At 45.3% G+C, this 20,588-nt stretch overlaps 1 long non-coding RNA gene across 1 annotated transcript; it reads left to right on the top strand.

The window, feature by feature from the left end:
* The first annotated feature begins 336 nt into the window (after positions 1 to 336).
* Positions 337 to 20,002, top strand: LOC132814201 (uncharacterized). Its single transcript, XR_009644338.1, has 4 exons — positions 337 to 368; positions 7,898 to 8,004; positions 14,812 to 14,920; positions 19,952 to 20,002. It is a non-coding gene; the product is annotated as an uncharacterized LOC132814201 (long non-coding RNA).
* Positions 20,003 to 20,588: the final 586 nt, after the last annotated feature.

The raw sequence follows: 20,588 nt of genomic DNA, 5'->3' as shown, positions 1-20,588 counted from the left end.
GGAGGTGCTGGTGTTGGATTGGGATGGACAAAATTAAAATTCCCAGAACACCATGTTATAGTCCAACAGGTTTATTTGGAAGCACTAGCGCTGCTGCTGCTTCATCAGGTGGGTGTGTGTTTTTAACTTTGTCCCTCATGTAACTTATGAACAGCAACAAAAGCCACGAAGCAGTGCGCATGCTCCAGCCAACAATAGTCCCAGGATGATTGATGTCAGCGGCGAACCAATGGAAGAACAGGGGCGGGGCTGAAGGACCTGGCGGGCAGTTAGCCCTCCGACCAATCAGAGCGAATGAGAGGCGGGACTTGCCTATACCACGTGATCATCCTCGCGGTCAGCGCGGCTGTGCGGGCGGAGAGCTGTCGGTAAGGAAAGGAATAAACAGCAGGAAGTGGGTATGGGCTGAGAGGTTTTACAAACATTTGGTACACATCGGAAAAGACAAATTTGAAACTTACAGTCTCGTTTTTGCAGTAAACGGGAAAATACCTCATCTCGCGATTGACTCGAGTAAGTGCCACCATATTTATTCGGGACAACGTGCGGCCGCCATCTTTGTAGGGGGCAAAGTTCAGAGGGGAGTATGTGCAGCTCTCCCTGATAGAGAGTCATGGGGCAGGATTTACACAGAGCACATTCACACCCAGGGAAATGGATATTTTTCTTTCTCTGGATTTGTTTCGTCATTCATTTAAATGATTTGGGTGTGAATAGAGGCGGTACAGTTCCTAAGTTTGCAGGTGACACCAAAATTGTTGGTATTGTGGTCAGTGATAAAGGTTGTCTCAGAATACAATGGGATATTGATCAGATGGGCCAATGGGCTGGGAGTGGCAGATAGGGTTTAATTTATATAAATGTAAGCCATTTGGATACAAAACTGGCTTGAAGGCAGGAGGTGGAGGGTGGACTGGAGGCCTGTGGGCAGCAGTGTGCTGCAGAAATGGATATTGAGTTTACAGAAGACACCAAAATTGGAGGTGCAGTGGACAATGAAGAAGGTTAGTTTAGAATGCAACAGGATCTTGATCAGATGGGCTATTGGGACGAGGAATGGCAGACTGGGTTCAATCTCGACAAATGTGAGCTGTTGGATTTTGGAAAGGCAAATCAGAGCAGGACTTATACACTTAATGGTAAAGTCCTGGGGAGTGTTGCTGAACATAGAGACCATGGAGTGCAGGTTCGTTGTTCCTTGAAAGTAGAGTCGCAGGTAGGCAGACTAGTGAAGGTAATGTTTCATATGCTTATATTTATTGGTCAATGCGTTGATTACAGAAGCTGGGACGTCAAATAGTGACTGGACAGGGCATTGCTTAAGACATTTTGGGAATTCTGTTTTAAGTTTGAAATTCCCTGTCTGGAAAGGATGTTGTGAATCTTGAAAGAGTTCAGACAAGATTTACAAAGACTTTGCTAGGGTTGGAGGATTTGGGCTACAGGGTGGGGCTGAATAGGCCAGGGGTAATTTCCCTAGAAAGTTGAAGACTGAGAGGTGACTTCATGGACACTTATAATATCATGAGGGGTGTGGATAAGGTGAAAAGCCAGGGTCTTTTCCCCCCAGGTTAGGTGGGTTCAAAACAAGATCACATGAGCATGCGTTGAGAGGGCAAAGATTTAAAATGGATCTAAGGGGCAAAGTTTTCAAGCTGTGTGTGGTGTGTGCGTGGAATGAGCTGTCAGATGATGTAGTGGAGGCTGATAAAATTTCAACATTTGAAAGGCATGTGATTGGGTACATGAATAGTAAGTTTGGAATGCTACGGACCAATTGCTGGCAAATGGGGCTCCATTTGTTGAGGATTCCTCGGTGTCATGGACTGTACATCTCTATGACACTAATAAATGAAAATAAGATGTGTTCCTCTTTTGTGGAGAGCTAGCAGAAGCACAGATCATTGTCCTTGGAGGTGAGAAGGTTAAGTAGTGATTTTGACCAGCTGCAAATTTGTTTCGAGGATATTTAATTTGCAGAGAAAGGGGAATTGTTAACAATGTCAGTTTTAGTAACTATTTTCAGGTAATTGTCAAGTAATATGTGAATATGTGAACATTATTTTATTCAGTAAGTTCTGAGCATCTGGAATAGTCTGAATGGCAGTTGGACACAGACTCAGCAGTTATTCATAAACCGATTTGGAATTTATACTGTTTCAGGGAAGATTTGGGGGGCTATGGGCAAATGGGAAGGGAATTGGGACAGATTTGCAGCATCTCCAGAGGAAGAGAGTACAGCCAAAATGGGCTGAATAGCCCCCAGCCTCTGTGCTCTGTGATACTGCCCCACTGACTGTGAATGTTGAAGCTCATCCCAGGGCAGAGAGAGGGAGGATCCCACCACTCACCTCACAATGAGCCTCGGATGATTGATGTCAGCGCAGGCCAATAGGGGTCAGAGGGCAGTACTGGAGGACCAGGTCGTACCAGTTTGTCCTCCAACCAATCGGAGTGAATGAGGGCAGCCTCAAGGCTGGAACTAAAGAAAAGCACATATCGCAGAGATTTGAGAAACTGGAGGACATGAGATAGGGAGCGTTCTGTGGCTGGTGAGGAATTATGTAAATAAGGAAGAGTTGTGAGGCTGGATGAGGTGTCAGTGATCAGGAGAGTTGGAGGAATTTAGAGTTAGAGAATTGGAGTCATAATGTGATACAGCAAGGAAACAGGCCCTGTGGGCCAACCAGTCCATGCCGACCATAATTCCAAACTGAACTAATTGTACTGGCCTCCGCTTGGTCCACATCCATCCAAATATTTCCTATTTATGTACTTATCTGAATGTCTTTTCAATATTGTAATTGTATTCACAGCTGCCACTTCCTCTGGATGTTCATTCCACGTGTGTAAATTGTTTTTTTTTAAAACCCTAATGTCTTTTCTCAAACCTTTCTCATCTCTTCCCAAAATGAATGCACCCGAGTTTTGAATTCCCCCCTCCCCCGGCTATTCACCTACCTACACTCTTTCTGATTTTATAAACCTCTAATAAGGTCACCCCTCAACCTCGTGCACGCCAGTGAAAACATTCCCAGCCTATCCAGCCTCTCCTTAGAACACAGTTCCTCCATTCATGGCAACATGCTGGTAAATCTCTTCTGAACCCGCTCCAATTTAATAATATCCTTCCTGTAACAGCACAACCAGAACTGGACAGAGTATTCCAGAAGAGGCCTCCCCAGCGTCCTGTACATCCTCAACATAACATCCCAACTCCTGTACTCAAAGGTTTAAACAGTGAAGGCAAGCATGCTAAATATCCTCTTAACCATCTACATGTGACACAGACTTCAAAGTTGTGAAGCCCTCGGTCTCTTTGTTCCCATATCACTACTCAAGGCCCTATTTTTATTGAGTGTAAGTCCTGCCCTCATTTGTTTTGTCAGGATGTTATATTTTGCATTTATTCCAATCCAAAAAATTTGAGTATAAATGCAGTAGGAGTATAATTAAGAGGGAGATCAGGAGGCAAAAAAGGACGTGAGATAGCTTTGGTGAATAGGTTTAAGGATAATCTAAAGGGCCTTTGTAATCATTGTGATCTCCTCTGGAGTAGAGATGACCTGCATAAGAAGGATGGATTGTACCTGAATTGGAAGGTGTCTAATATCAAACAGGGAGATTTGTTAGTGATACTCGGGAGGCATTGAACCAGTGAGGGAGTGGGTGCAAACCCAAGAAGATAGTGAGAAAGGAGGTATGTCTGAGGCTGGTACAGTTCAGAAATCAAATAGTCAAGGCAGGCAATGGCAAGGCACAGAATGAAGTCGGACTGAGCAGTTGTACTGCATTTACCTCCACGCACGAGGCCTGACAGGGAAGGCAGATGAGCTCAGGGTATGGTCTTGAACATGGCACTGGGATATTATCGCAATTTCAGAGGCATCACTTAGGGATGGATAGGACTTAATGTTCCAGGGTATAGATGCTATAGCAAGGATAGAAAGGGGTACAAGAGAGGAGGGGGGGGGGGTGGTGGCATTTTTGATTCAGGATAGCATTATGTTTTTGCTTAGGGAGGATATTCCTGGGAGTACGCCCAGTGAGGTTATTTAGGTGGAAATGGGAAATAAGAAAGGGATGATCACCTTATTGGGGTTTTCTGCATGGATTTCGTCTGGATCCTCTGGTTTCCTCCCACAGTCCAAAAATGTGCAGGGTAGGTTGGATTATCCAGGCTGAATTGCCCACGGTGTTCAGGAATGTGCAGGTTGGGTGGATTATCCAGGCTGAATTGCCCACAGTGTTCAGGGATGTGCAGGTTGGGTGGCCCTGGGAAATGCAATGTTACAGGGGGAGGTTAGTATCTCTGCGTCAGTATCAATGTGTTGCGCTGAATGACCTGCTTCTACACTGTTGGGAGTCTCTGATAATTCTACTAGTTTTAAAATAGTTACAGAAAATAATAGACCAGATCTACAAGTTAAGGTTCTGAATTGGACAAAGTCCAATTTTGATTGCACAAGGCAAGAACTTTCATCTGGCCCCTCCAGCATGCTCTGCCATTCAATAAGATCAGGGCTGATCTTTTCATGGCCTCAGCTCCACATTCCTGCTCTCCCACCATAACCCTTAATTCTTTCCCTGTTCACAAATCTACATTTTGCCTGAAAGGCATTCAAATGCTGCAGTCAGCAGGGAATGCCACAGATTCACAACCCTTTAGCTGAAGAAGCTCCTCCTGATCTCAGTCCTAAATCTGCTCCCCCTTATTTTGAGGTTATGCTCTAGTTTGACCCGCCCGCAGTGGAAATAGCCTCCCTGTTTCTATCTTATCTACTCCCCTCAATTTTATTTGTTTCCTCTCCAACCTCCCATTCTTCTAAATTACAATGAAAATAGAACCAGTTTTCTCAATCTCTCCACATACACCAACCCTCAACTCCCAACTCAAACTAGTGACCCTCCTCTGTACTCCCTCTAGTGCCAGTACATCCTTGCTAATGTAAGGGGACAAACCTGTACACAGTACTCCAGTTGTGGCCTCCCCAGCCCCCTGTACAGCTGCAGCATAACCATCCCTCTGGCAATGAAGGACAATATTCCCTTCACTGCCTTAATTACCTGCTGCACCTGCAAACCAGCTTCCTGTGATTCATACACAAGGACACCCTGCTCCCTCTGCACAGCAGCATGCTGCATGTTTTCACCATTTCATCATCCAGTTTGCTGTTAGTCCGACCAAAATGGAAGACTTCACATATCCCAACATTGAACTCCATCTGCCAGATCCTTACCCACTCACTTAATCGATCTGTATCCCTGTGCAGACTGACAGTGGTCTCTGCAGACATTGCTTTACTCATCTTCGTATCAAATGTGAACTCTAACACCGTAAACTTGGTCCTCAACTCCAAAACATCTGTGTAAATTGCAAACCGTTTTAGTGTCAACACCAATCCAAATACCCATTTATCCCCATTCTTTTTTATGTTGGTTAACCGATCCTGTATCAATGATAATTACCCATAATGCTGTGTATCTTTACCTTATACAGCAGCCTTTTGTGTGGCAACTTATCGAATACCTTCTGGAAATCCAGGTACACCACCTCCACTGAGTCCACCTTGTCCAATGCGTTCGTTGTATCCTCAAATAATTCCAGTAAATGTGTTAGACATGACCTGCCTTTCATGAATCCATGCTGTGTCTGCTCAATGAGACAATTTCTACCCCGATATCTCACCACTACTTCCTTGAGAGATTCAAGCATTTTCTCCACTACAGAAGTTAAGCTAACGGGTCCTTTTTGAAAAATAGTGACACCGCATTTGCAGCTTCCAGTCTGTCAAAACCATTCCAGAATCCAACAAATTTTAGTGAATTATCACGAGTCTATTCCCCCAACCTGCCCCCCCCCCCCCCCCGCCCGCCATCTTCTTTAGTTCCTCGGGTGCATTCCATCAGGGCCAGGAGACCCATCTACCTTGAGGCTGTTATCTTTCCCAACATTACCTCTTTACTGAGAATGATTGCTTCTCTGTCCACATCTGCCATTGCCTCCATAGGCCTGCGACAATGAGAGTATATAGACAGTATGTTCCTGTTAAGGCCAAGACTGGGAGGTGTAGAGAATGCTGCCTGTCGAAAAAAATTGAGGGCCTGGACAAGAAAATGAAGGAGGGATATGGCAGGTACAGAGAGCTGTGTTTGTGAGAATCCCCAGAGTTTTGGGGCAGGAGGAGTATACTCGAGGTAAACCAGGAGGGCAAAAAGGGGACATGAGATAGCTTTAGGACATAGGTTTAAGGAGAATCCAAAGTGATAGTGTATATGTACAAAGGACAAACGAGTAACCAGGCAGAGAACAGGTACCCGCAAACATCAAAGCTGTCTGTGGAACAGCAGGAGGTGGGAGAGATTCTGTATGAGCGGAGAGGTTTTACAAACACAATCTGCACGTCGGAACACACACATTTTGTAACGTCCTAGTCTAATGTTTTGAGTAAACGGGGAATTGCCTCGGTGTGGCTGCAGGCATGAGTGCGTGTCACCATCTAATTTCGGGGCAAGAATTCACTGGACACGTGCGGAGCTGCCAGCTTTGTAGGGGGCAAGGTGCAGCCAGGCGCATGTGCAGCCTTTCTCTAGTACAGAGTCATTGGGCAGGATTTACACAGAGCACATTCAAACTCAGAGAAATGGATGTTTATTTCTGGATTTGTTTCGTCATTAGTTTAAATGATTTGGTATCGTAAATGAGTTTGCAGGTCATACAAAATTGGAGGTATTGTGGATAATGAAGAAGGTTACCTCAGATTACAATGAGACATTGATCAGGTGGGGTATAATTTAGATAAATGTGAGGTGCTGCATTTCGGAAAAGCAAATCAGGGCAGGACTTATACACTGAATGGCAAGGCTCTGGAGACGTTTGCGGAACAAAGAGACCATAGTCCTTGCAAGTCAAGTTGCAGGTAGATAGGATGATGGAGAAGGTGTTCAGTATATATTCCTTTATTGGTTCGAACATTGAGTATAGGATGTGGGATGTCATGTTGCTGTACAGGACATTTGTTCGTCCACGTTTGGAATATTGTATGCAGGTCTGGCCTGCCTCCGATCAGAAGAGTGCTGTGAAAGTTGAAAGGTTTCAAAAAAGGATGCTGTTAGGGTTGGAGGATTTGAGGTTGGAGGCTGGGGCTGTTTTCCCTGGAGTGCCATAGGCTGAGCGGTGATGTTATGGACGTTTATACAATCATGAGGGGCATGAATGGAGTAAATGAACAAGGTGTTTTCTCTGGAGTGGTGGTGTCCAGAAGTAGAGTGCATTGCTTTATGGTGAATGGATAAAATTTCAAAGGGGCCTAAAGGACAACTCTTTCATGCAGTGGGTGGAATGAGCTGCCAGAGTAAGTGGTGGAGGTTAGAACAAATAAAACATGTTAAAGGCATCTAAATAGACTCATGATATGATTAAGCGTTTACAGGGATGTGGGCCAAGTGCTGGCAAATGGGAATAGATTAGGTTCGGATACCTGGTTGGCATGGATGAGTTAGACTGAAGGGTCTATGTCGGTGCTATACATCTCTATGACTGTGGGATCATAACAGCTTATACTGTTCTGCTTCATCTCTGGGCTCCCTCATGACCACTTTGCCAATATCTAGCTTCCTCAGTCTCGAACAATGGGTGTATTTTTGGTCTGTTTAGTATTTTGCTATTATTTTTACAGACATTTTTGTAAGTTAATTTTTCACTGCCACCCAGCCCGTGACCATGTGCTGCTTATTAATATTTTCCTGGAAAATCTTTGACGGTTAAGAATTCTTTTTTTTCCAATAAACATGTGTATTTTCCTTCCATTTCTGACTATCAAATTCTGCACCATTTTCATTCCCTGTAATCCGTTTTGCACTCCCTGAAACATCAACTGTGTTTCTCCTTCCACAGATCCCAGTGATTAATGCCAAAGCCCTGTTGCCTGGGGAGAGGGTGATGTTTGACTTTCTTGTACAGCTGCAGTTTGTGTGGTGAAGGTGCTCCCACAATGTGGTTGGGTAAGAGACATTACAGATTATTCATTACAGCAACAATGATGATTTGAAGATAATGTCCAAATCAAGAACAGTTTGTAGTTTCATTATCCTGCTTATAATTTTACAAAAATATTGTTGGGAACTTTAGACATCAGGCCAGAGAAGGACGATATTAGGTCAGGTGACCAAAGCATTGCCAAATAAGCAGGTTTTGAGGAATGTCTTAAAAGACGAAAGCAGACCTGTGAGGTTTTGGCTGGGATTTTCAGACCTTGTTGCTTTGGCAACTGTAAAAGCAGCCACACAGGTGAGGTAATGAATTAACAGATCATTGGGAGTCTCGAACAGAATGGGTTGTCGAGGTCTCAAAGGGTGTGTGATGCAGCGAGCTCCGGATGATCACACCCAGGAATTACATCAAGGATGAGAATTTTAAGTTGAGGGATGTGGGCCGGATGCTGGCAGGTGAGATTAGATTGGGTGGGATATCTGGTCAGCATGGACAGGTTGGATTGACGGGTCTGCTTCCATGCTGTACATCGCTGTGGCTCTATGGTGTTGATTATGAATAGCAGCCTTTTGATGGATCAACAAGTTTTGGTACAAAGGAGTACTAGGGTAGCAGAGATTTAGTTTTTCTTGAGATGACAGGGAGGTTGAATGTTGGAAGCTGGCCAGGAGTGTGTTTAGCTACTGAAGCCTGGAGATAACACAAGGTGGATGAGAGTATATGAGCTGAGATGAGGGTAGAATCAGCTAGAAATAGTGGTGTTGGAGTGGGACTGGGCTGTCCCCCTCACCTCACCTCTGGGATTCAGCTGGTTGTCAGGTTGTGAATCAGGGCAGTAACATAATCGGGAGCTGAGTGGCCCTGGCGGAGCCTAAAATGAGTGTCACTCAGCTGGCTGTTGCTGAGCAGCTGCTGTTTGGTAGCCCTATTGATGACATCTTGCGTCACTTTACTGCTGATCGAGTGTGGACTCATAGAGGGAAATTTCCTGGATTGGATTGCCCTGAGTTTTTGCGTTGAACATGCCTGGTCTACATTGTTGTTCGATGCCAGTGCTGGAGCGGTACTTGGCTTGGTGCGTGGCAAGTTCTGGAGCAAATGCTGTTGTCTTATCTGATGCATGGGTGTGTGAGGCCTCTCCATCAGTAAGGGTGGGGATATCTGTGATGCTTCCTCCAGTGAGTTGTTTAATTGTCCATCACCGTTCACAACTGGGTGTGGCAGAACTGCAGAGCTCTGATCTGATCCATTGGATGTAGAATCACTTAACTCTATTGCTTGCTGCTGATGCTGTTTGGTATGCGCGTAGTCCTGGTTGGTAGCTTCACCAGGTTGGCACTTCATTTTTAGATATGCCCGATGCTGCTCTTGGCATGCCCTCCTTTCCTGTCCATTGTGATGGGTGAGAGCGGGATGTAGAAACCCATGAGATTACAGATTGTGCTGGAGTACAGTTCTGCTGCTGTTGATGTCCCACAGTGCCTCAGAGGTACCCAGTTTAAGATCTAACATCTCTTCAAATTCCATCCCATTTAGAATAGTGATAGTGCCACTCAACACAATGGAGATTTTTCTTAACTTTAAGGCAAGACTTTGTCTCCAAAAGGAATGTGTGATTGTCGTTCTTACTGATACTGTCATGGACAGATGTATCTGCAGCTGGTCAATTCATAGCAATGAGATCAAGTCTGTTTTTTTCCCTCTTGGTTCCCTCACCACCCACTGCAGACTCAGTTGAGCAGCTACGACCTTTAGGACCGGACCAGCTCAGTCAGTAATTGTTGCAGAGCTCTCCCTCCCCATCATCCCTCTCCATTACTCCACTGTTACTCAGTTATCAAACTGCTTACCACATTCCCACTACTCAATTAGCTGCAGTTTCCTCCAATGAAGCATTATAATGGTTAAACCCGTTGCCTTACAGATTCCTTTCCCTTACTGCTGAGCCCCTCCCTCTCCCTGGGAACTCTGAGGCAGAACTCCACTCTTCGTAATATTGCTCTCATATCTGTAACCGCAAGGTGACCTTCTGATCAGGCATCTACACAATCACTAACACCAGGAATTCCAATCTCTGAAACGTTGTTTGTCTCCTCCTCCCCCCCCCCAGCTCCATAGCTACTGAAACCCCTTACCCGCGTCGGTGTCGCCTTTAAACTTGATGAACCTGAAGCGGAACTCTTGATTCCGTGACTGACCCAGAATCTGGTTTCAGACTCCCCCATGATGGGTAACATCTTCTCGCAATTTATCCTGTCAAACTCCTTAAGAGTCTGGTGGTGGGGTCTGATTGTAAGTGGTGAAAATGGCAGAGGATGATGTGTTGTATCTGGGTGGAAGGTAAGGACTTAGGGAGGGTTCTATCCTTGCAGTTGGATGTGTGGGTTTCAGAGGCAGAGATGCCGGAAGCGGAGGAGACACTTTCAATGGTATTAACAACGTGGGAGAGAAAATTGCAGTCCTTGAAATACGGGGCCATTTGGTATGTTCAGGCTTTACTGGAACACTGCAGTAAGCACGAGACAGGGATGTTGGCCAGGGAACAGGCTCGTGTGTTAAAGTGACAGGCAGCTGGAAGCTCGGGGTCTGTTTTTGCAGCAAAATGTAGATCATCGTCTGCCATTTCCAGCACCTCCACTGAGATGCTGCCAGACACAGGTTCCTGTCCCCTCCATTAACAGCTATGCACCCTCCCAGCCAGATCATAATCCACTCCTTTGTCTTTCCAAATGTTCCGGTCTCTCTCTGGGTTCTGTCCCTGCCTATTATTTACTCTTTAACCCCTATCTCCTGCAGGACAAAGATCTGCAGGTTAGTTGAATTGGCCAAGCTAAATTTCCCATAATGCTCAGGGATGTGTAGGTTAGGTGCATTAGTCAGTAGAAATATACAGTAATAGGGTAGGGGAATGGGTCTGGGTGGGATACCCTTCGGAGGGAGGCTGTGGAACTTTTGGGCCGAATGGCCTGTTTCCATGCTGTCAGGATTCTAATTTTCCCAGCTCCCATCGGTTCTGAGGAAGGGCCACTGGACAGATTTCTGTTCCCAGATGCTGCCAAACCTGCTGAGCTTTCCCAGCACCTCCTGCTTGTTGTTCCTGATTGACACCATCCATCCACCTTCCGGGTTTGATTCAGGCAGGGGGAGGATCCCACCACTGACCTCACAATGGGGTCTAGCTGATTGATGGCAGCTTCGGACCAATAGGAAAAGGTGGTGGGACTGGTGGACCAAGTGGAACCAGCTGGTCATCCAAACAATGGGAGTGAATGAGGGGCGTGGCCAGTGGGATGACACGTCACCAGTAACTCCGCCTGTGCAGTGTCACGTGACTCAGCTGTTGGTGAATGTGGGAGACAGAAACAGGGAAGGGGAGAGTGGCCTCGGAGACAGGGAGATAATGAGTCACTTTAGACTGGGAAGTTTTAATTACACTCTGTGCAGGTCGTTAATCTGAATTAGAAACTCTTTCCCACGTTTGCATCAGATGGGAAAATGGCTGCAGCCCTCAGGCATTGATAGGTCCTGGACTATGGCCGCCATCTTTATTGGGGGCAAGTCATAGTGAGGCACATGTCCTCTTCCAAGGATGGGGGGTGTGTACGATTTGAAGAGAGGCATTTACACATCAAGCACGTACCAAGAGAACAGTATGTCTTTATATTCTTCCTGCACTGGCTCTGTGTTTTGTTTTGTGAGTTCATTTCATAGGATATTAAATCAGAATAATTGAGGTTGGGATCTCAAAAGCAAGTTTTTGCAGTCAATGGAGTCATCAGGATCTGAATATCATTGGCATTTAACTGTGGAAGGAGAAAGGTTTGTCTGTTCTATTTGTGGGAAAATATCTCCAATATTTTTGTTAAGCAGAAAGATGTCCAAATTCGTGGTTGGATCACCCTTTGGGTGTGTGCTCTGTTCTGGGCCCTGCAGCTGAGGAAGGAGATATTGGCCTGTGAGGGAGCACAGATTTATCCAAATTACACCTTGTCTCTTTGTAAGAACTCTCAGATTTAGACCCAGTTACCCACTTCATGATGTTAACCTGTAAACTTCATATTTTCAATTAGCTGCAAACTTCCCATTTAAACTCCTTTTGGACTCAAATTCCAGTACCTTTTCAGGTGGAATGTTCCAGATTCTGATAACTGTCTGTTCATTCAGAAGCTGTTGACTCTGGGGTTACAAAGGGCTGAATTGAAAGATGAGGTGCTGTCCCTGAGCTCCCATTGAGATGCATTGGAACAGGACAGGAGGCTGAGGGCAGTGTAGGTGTGAGCAGACAATGAAAATGACAGGGCTGCACTGTGAGGGCTGCTTGGCTCAATGAGACTGTTTTGGAGTTGGGTGTAAACAGACTGATGTGAGACAGGGAGAAGGTGAAACAAAAACTCAGTTTTAGTTCAGGCCGTTCAGAAATTCCCATGGTCCCATTGGGAACAGCCAGTTTTTAAGTGATACCTGCGGAGTATTTGTGAACAGTTTTTAAGGTAGTTTTCCTGAGGGCAGTTGAGAGCTAACCACATTGCTGTGGGTCTGGAGTCACATGTAGGCCAGACCAGGTGAGGATGACAGTTTCCTTCCCTACAGGACATTAGTGAACCAGATGGGTTTTCTAACAATCGACAATAGTTTCATGGTCATCATTCGCCTTTTCATTCTAGATTGTATTGGATTCCGATGCTGCCATGTTGGGATTCTAACCCTAATCCTCGGAACATTGCACACGTCCCTCATCTGGCAGGAATACCATTAAGCTATTTCCTCCCTTTTTAGCAATGTTTAAAAGAAAGTTCCATCATTCTACGTGTACAATGTGAGATAAAATACTGCAACGTCCATGTGTCAGCCTCTCCTAAAGGTCAATCAACATAAATTTGTTTGGGGGCGAAATATTTCACTTTTTTTGGGGGGAAGGGGGTTTAATAAACAAATATGAATCGAAATAAAAATCTTATGCCACGGACATGTAATTTCTGAAGGCGGAGGGGGATTACAGAGACAGGGAGGGTTGTGGGGCCAGAGGGGGACTGTTGTCCAAACATCACTGTGGTGTACATGGACTGCAGCATTTCAGGGAGGCGGTTAACCACCACTTTCTCCCAGACAAGTAAAGGTGGCCAATAAACACTGGTCTGGGCAGCAAAGGCACCCCCCCAGTGAATAAAACCAAGCAGTGACCTCTCTGAGCTGACTTGCTGTGAAGTTAAAAATCTCTCTGGAAATGGAGTGGGCAGAGAAGAGAAACAGTGGCATTTCACAGCTGCCCTCAGAGAGACCTCACCCTTGGAAGTACTGAGTCGGGGATCAGCTCAGTGAGTTTCAGTCTCTTCAAACATCAATTATAGTCAGTTTGATTTTATTAAATCTACAGTAGTGAGTAAGGTGAGGATTTCTTTTTAATGTCTTACGGTCTCTTGATTAAATGTTTAAGATATGAAACATAAGCATTAAGTTATTCTCGGGCAGTATTTTTAGAGCAGTAAGACTGTGCCTTTGTCTTGGTCTGTAGGTTGTTAAGGCAGAGAGATGGCCTGTTGTAGAGTGGCGTGCTGTTCCTGTCGGATGTGGGAGATTAGGGAGAGTTTCAATGATCCTGATGATTATGTCTGCAGGAAATGTGATTGCAAATCCTATTGGATCACATGGATTGGTGGAGGAGTGATTAAAGGCAGTGAGGAATTGACAGGAGCCGCGGGGTGTGATCGGTAGCAGTCTGAGAATTGCAGGATACTGCAGATACAGTCAGGTAGATGGTTACCTCCAGGAAAGCTAGGAGGGGCAGGTAGGTACTGCAGGAGTCTCCTGTGGCTATCCCCATCTCAGACAAGTATACTGTTTTGGAAAATGTAGGTGGTAATAGACTTTCAGGGGAATGTAGCACTGACAGTCAAGTTACTGGTAATGAGACTGGCTTCTAACATAATGTGAGGTAAATCCAGTTCCACATGATCGATGGTGATAGGGGACTCTCTAGTCAGGGGTACAGTCTGCCATTTCTGCAGCTGACAGTGAGACATTGTACATTGGTACCAATGGCATAGGAAGGGGAAAGCATGGGGTCCTGACGAGCAGGGAGATTTGCTCGTGCCACTCGGGAGGCATTAAACCAGTGAGGGAGTCGGGGTAATCCTAAAGAGATAGTGAGAAAAGAGGTGAATCTGAGGCTGGTACTGTTCACCGGTCAGACTGTCAAGGCAGGCAAGAGCAAGTCACAGAATGAGGTGCGACGGACCAGTTGCACTGCATTTATTTCAGTGCAAGAGACCTGACAGGTCAGGCAGATGGGATCAGGGTATGGTTTTGGACATGGCACTGGGATATTAAAGCAATTACAGAGGCATCACTCAGGGATGGGTAGGACTAGCAGCTTCATGTTCCAGGGTATGGATGCTATAGCAAGGATAAAAAGGGGGCAACAGACCAGGGGGAGAGGTGTTTTTGATTAGAGATAACATTATGGCTGGGCTTCGGGAGGATATTCCTGGGAGTACATCCAGGCAAGTTATTTGGTTGGTATTGAGAAATAAGAAAGGGGTGACCATCTTACTGGGATTGTATTATAGACTCTCTCCCAATAGTCAGCGGGGAATTGAGACACAATTTTACCAGGAGATCTCTATTATCTGTAAGAATAACATGGTTGCAATGATAAGGGGTTTTAACTTTACCAACATGGCCTCGGAGTGCTGTAGTGTTAAGGGCTTGGATGGAAAGGTATTTGTTCAGTGTGTACGAGAACATTTCTGATTCAGTTTGTAGGATGTACCTTCTAGAGAAGGAACAAAACCTGACCTGTTTTCTTTATTCATTCACAGGATGAGGCTGTCACTGGCTCGGCCAGCATTTCTTGCTGCGTTTACCCAGAGGGCAGTTAAGAGTCAACCACGTTGCTGTAGGTCTGGAGTCCCATGCAGACCAGACCAGGTAAGGATGGCATTTTCCTTCCCTAAAGGTCATGAGTGAACCACATTGGTTTTTTCAACAATTGACAATGGATTCCTTGTCGTCACTAGATTATTTTTTCCAGATATTTATTGAATTCACGTTCCCAAATCTGCCGTGATGGGATTCAAACCCGGGTCCCCAGAACGTTATCTGGGTCTCTGGACTAACTGTCTAGTGATAATTTCACTCCGTCATCGCTGCCTCTTAGAAAATGAGGCAGGGTGAGTGACTGAGGTATCAGTGGGGCAGCACATCAGCACTAAAGACCCCACAGTATTGTGGCTCAGTGGTTAGTGCTGCTTCCTCAGCTCCAGGGACCTGGGTTTGATTCCAGCCTCGGGCGACTGTATGTGTTGGCACATTCTCCCCAGTGTCTGTAAGGGTTTCCTTCGGGTATTTTAGTTTGCTCCCGCAGTCCAAAGATGTGTAGGTTAGTTGGATGAACCATGTTAAATTTCCCATAGTGTCCAGGTGCAGTATATGAGGTTTTGGGATGTGCAGGCAAATCTCTGCCTGATGTGAAAAGATCCCTGTGGGGTCTTGGACAGAGGTCAGAGGGAGGTGTGGCCGCATGTTTTACATCTCCCATGGCGGTCAGGGAGGGTCAAGGGTGTGGAGCGTGAGTTGGTGAGAGGATGTGGACCCAAGAAGGGAGTTGCAGAGGGAATGGTCTCTTCGGAACACAGATAGGGGTGGGGAGGGAAATATGTCTCTGGTGGTGGGGTCTGACTTGAGGTAGCAGAAATAAGAGGTTAATATGCTATATCTGGAGAGTAGTGGGGTGGAAGGTGAAGATCGCAGGGTTATATTCTTTATTGTGGCTGGAGGGGTGGGGTAAAGGCGGAGGTGCGGGAAGTGGAGGGTATATGTTGGAGGGCATTGTTCATTAAGTCGGAAGAAAACTATGGTCCATGAAGTAGGCCTTTCTGGGATGTCCTGGAATAGAATCCAAAGAGATGAAACAAATATATCACAGACAAAAGATTAACTGGACCAGACAATATGACCCCTTAAAGGTCAACAAGGCTGCCTATGGAACCACAGGGGGTGTGAAATATATGCAAATATTTCACATCATTTTTACTGGAGAAGTATATGGAAGCTCGAGAGATTGGAGAAATAAACAGTGATAACTTGAAAAGTGTCCATGTTACAGAGGAGGTGGGACTGGATGTCCTAAATTGCATCAAGGTGGATAAAGCCCTGGAACTTGATCAGGTGTATCCTGGAACTTCCTGGAAATCTAGGGAAGTGATTGTTGGGCCTCTCCTGAGGTATTTGTATCGTTGATAGCAAAAGGTGAGGTGCCATTATTTTAAAATGTAGTAAGGAGAGGCCATGGAACAAGAGAACAGTGAGCCTGAAGTCAGTGGCACGCAAGTTGTTGGAAGGGATTCTGGGGGACAGATATCCATCTACTTAGAAAGGTAAGGAATGATCAGGGAGAGTCCATGTGGCTTCGTACATGCACAATTGTGTCTCACTAACTTGAGTGAGTGTTTTGAAGTGACAAAGAAAATTGATGAAGCCAGGCGGTGAATATTGTTTATATGGACATTCAACCATGTTCCACAAAGCAGACTGGTTAGCAGGGTTAGATAACGTGGAATGCAGGGAGAGCAAGCCATTACAAAAGTACCTTGAAGGTAGGAGACAGAGAATGACGGAGGGTTGCTTTGTGTACTCGAGGCCTGGGATCAGTAATGTGCTTCAAGGATGTATATTGGGCCCTTAAATAAATGACTTGGATGTGAATATATGAGGTATGGTCAGTAGGTTTACAGAAGACACCAAAATTGGAGGTGTAGTGGACAGTGAAGAAGGTTAGTTCAGAATACAACAGGATCTTGATCAGATGGGCCATTGGAGCAAGGAATGGCAGACGGAGTTGAATTTAGATAAATGTGAGCTGTTGTATTTTGGAAAGGCAAATCAGGGCAGGACTTATACACATAATGGTAAACTCCTGGGGAACGTTGCTGAACAAAGGGACCTTGGAATGCAGGTTCATAGTTCCTTGAAAGTAGAGTCACAGGGAGGTGGTGGAGTGAATGCAGCATTTGGTATGCTCCCCGTTATTGGTCAATGCATTGAATGCAGCTGTTGTAACGTCATATTGTGGCTGGACAGGACACTGATTAAGGTCCTTCTGGAATTCTGTTTTTAGTTCCAATCTCCCTGTTCTTGGAATAATGTTGAGAAACTTGAAAAGGTTAAGAAAACGTTTGCAAGGACTTTGCCAGGGTTGGACGATTTGAGCTATTGGGAAAGGCTGAATAGGCTGGGAATATTTTCGCTGGAGAGTTGGAGGCTGAGAGGTGGTCTAATAAAATCATGAATGGCGTGGATAAGGTGAGCAGTCAGGGACTTTTTCCCAAGTTTGGTGGGTCCAGAACTAGAGGGGACAGGCTTAAAGTGAGATGGAAAAGATTTACAAGGGATCTAAGGGGCATCTTATTCATGTTGAGGGCATTGCAAGTCTGGAATGTACTGCCAGAGGAAGGGGTGGAGGCTGGTACAATTGCAGCATTTAAAAGGTGTCTGATTGGGTACATGAAGAGGGAGGTTTTAGAGGGATAAGGGTGAACCGCTGGCAAATGGGACTCCATTAACGCTCTGCGTTATTCGTCAATGCATTGAATATAGAAGCTGGGATGTCATATTGTGGCTGGACAGGACAATGATTAAGCCACTTCTGGAATTTTGTTTTCAGTTTGAATTTCCCTGTTCTGGGAAGGATCTTGTGAAACTTGAAAAGATTTGGACAAGATTTACAAAAACGTTACCAGGATTGGAGGATTTGAGCTACAGGGAGAGGCTGAGGAGGCTGAGGCTATTTTCACTGGAGAGTCAAAGACTGAAGGTGACTTCATAGAGATTTATAAAATCACGAGGGGTGTGGAAAAGGTGAGCAGCCGGGGTCCTATTTCCTCAGGTTAGGTGGGTCCAAAACTAGAGCACATGGGTTTAAGTTGAGAGGGCAAAGCTTTAAAAGGGATCTAAGTGGCGATGTTTTCAAGCTGAGTGTGGTGTGTGTATGGGAGGGGCTACCAGATGAAATAGTGGAGGCTGATAAAATCACAACATTTAAAAGGCTTCCAATTGGGTACATGAATAGGAAGGGTTTTGATGGATGCAGGCCAATAGATGGTAAATGGGAATCCATTAGTTTAGGATTCCTTGTTGGCACGGATGAATTGGACTGAAGGTCTGTTTCTTTGATGTTAATAAATTAAGATGCATTCCTCTCTTTTGTGGAGAGCTAGCTGAAGCATAGATAATTATCCTTGGAGCTGAGAAGGTGAAGCAGTGATTTCGATCTGGTGCAGATTTGATTCCAAAGTTTTGAATTTGCAGAGAGAGAGGAATTGTTAACACTCACAATTTTTAGTAACTACTTTCAAGTAATTGGCAAATAATACAAGGTGAAAATGTGAACACTATTTTACTCAGTAAGTTCTAAGCATCTGGAACAGTCTGAACGACACAGATTCAGCAGGCATTCTCAAAAAGACTTGGAATTTTACTTTTTAAGGAGAGATTTGGGGGGCTGTGGGCACATGGGAGGGGACTTGGGACAGATTTGCAGCATGTCCAGAGGGGGAAAGTACAGCCCCAATGGGCTGAATAGCCTCCAGGCCCTGTGCTCTGTGATACTGCCCCATTCACTGTGAATGATGAAGCTCATCCCAGGGCAGAGAGAGGGATTAGCCCTCCACTCTCATGACAATTGTGCCCGGCTGATTAACGGCAGCTCCAGACCAATGGGAGGAGAGTCTGTGTGGTCCTGCAGCCAATGGGAGTGAATGAGGGGTTTGGCCAGAAAGACAACACCTGTCCATGAGCTGTGCAGGTGCAGTGTCACTGGGTGGGGGGTGGAAGAGACAGCAGAGACTGGGACAGAGGCTGTTGGACCTGAATTACAAACTCCCGGTAAATTAAAACCAAAAGAACTGTGAAAGATGTAAATTAGAAACAACAACCAGGGGGTTCTGGAGAAGGTCTGGCAGCATCTGTGAAGAGAAATCAGAGTTAAAGTTTAAGATCCGATGTCCCTTCCACAGAACAGATGTTACTGAGGAAAAAAAAGTCAGTTTATTTGCAGAAGATAGTGTGGGGGGAGGATATAAGGAGTAAAGAATAGGTGGGGATCGAGTGAGAAGGACAGTTGGATAAAGGAGTGGATAACGATCTGGCTGGGGGAGGGTGACTAGCTGTTGTTGGAGACTGTTAGTGGCTAACCATAGGTAGTGTGTAAAGACAGGCTGTGAGAACAAGGCCTGGTATGTGGGGTAGGGGGCTACGACATGGGGTTGGTAAGCTATGGTTAGCCACTAACTGTCTCCGTTGTAAGCTGTTGCCCACCTATATCACTCCACAATTGGAGCTGCTGAGGACACAAACCTTTGGAATATCCTCCCTCACCCCCTCTGTCCACCTTAAAGACGTATCTAAAAATCGTTCTCTTTAATCAACGTTTCCATCATTCGTGAAGCATTTTAGGAGATTTGTTAATGTGGAAGGCTCCATACAATGCAGGTAGTTGTTGTTATTGTCTGACATCAGGAGAAACAGGGATGAGTCCTCTCTCTCTCTCACCTGATGAACAGCAGCAAAAGCAGGAAGCACTGAGAATGCTCCAGCCCACAATGGGCCTCGGATTATTGATGTCAGTCGGGGAACGGGGGCTAGAGGTGCTAGTTGTTCCTTCAACCAATCGGAGTGAATGAGGGGCGGGACAATACTCAACCACGTGATAAGCTTCACTGACAGCACAGTGTTGTTGTGACCAAGGCATTGGAAATGTGTGAAGGTGCAGGGCAGGGGAAAGGAAAGACCCATATTGACCAGGAAGAGAAACAAACTTTCATGGTATGGGATGAGAGGTTTTACAGAATTTAGTGCACATTGTAAAACACAAATTTGCAAATCCCAAATTCTGCACCATTTCCCTCCCTATAATGCATTTTGCACTCCCTGAAAATCAACTGTGTACTTCTCCCTCCGCAGATGCCAGTGATTAATGCCAAAGCCCCATTGCCTGTGGAGAAGGTGATGTTTGAATTCCTTGTACTGCTGCAGTTTGTGTGTTTAAGGTGCTCCCACAATGTGGTTGGGTAAGTGCTGTTATAGATTATTCACTCAGCGACTGTGAAGAGTTGACATTGTGTGTGCAAATCAACAACAGTTTTTTTTTTATCATGTTTATAATTCCAAAGAAATACTATTGAGAACTTCTGACATAAGGCCATAGATGGGCATATTAGATCAGGTGATCAAAAGAATTACCAAATAGGCAGGTTTTCAGGAATACCTTAAAGGAGGAAAGCAGGTCTGAGGGGGTTAGGGTAGGAATTCCAGACGGTGTTGCCTTGGCAACAGTAGAAACAGCCAATCCGGTGAAGCAATGAATAAACACATCGTTGGGAGTCTGAAAGAAAATGAGTTGTCGGGATCTCACAGGTTGTGCGGTGCAGGGAGACAGGGATGTTCACAGCCAGGAATTACATCAAGGGACAAAATTTTAAATTGTTTCTTGTTAATAGGAGCCTATTTGATGAATCAACAAGTTTTGGTACAAGTGAGCACTTGGGCAGGAGGGTTTTAGATACTCTTGAGATTGCATGTAAGTTGAATGTAGGAGGCT

This window comes from Hemiscyllium ocellatum, unplaced genomic scaffold (assembly GCF_020745735.1).
Source record: "Hemiscyllium ocellatum isolate sHemOce1 unplaced genomic scaffold, sHemOce1.pat.X.cur. scaffold_735_pat_ctg1, whole genome shotgun sequence".
Lineage (NCBI taxonomy): Eukaryota > Metazoa > Chordata > Chondrichthyes > Orectolobiformes > Hemiscylliidae > Hemiscyllium > Hemiscyllium ocellatum.
Note: the sequence above shows the minus strand (reverse complement) of the source record. Positions and strands in the feature narration are given on the sequence as shown.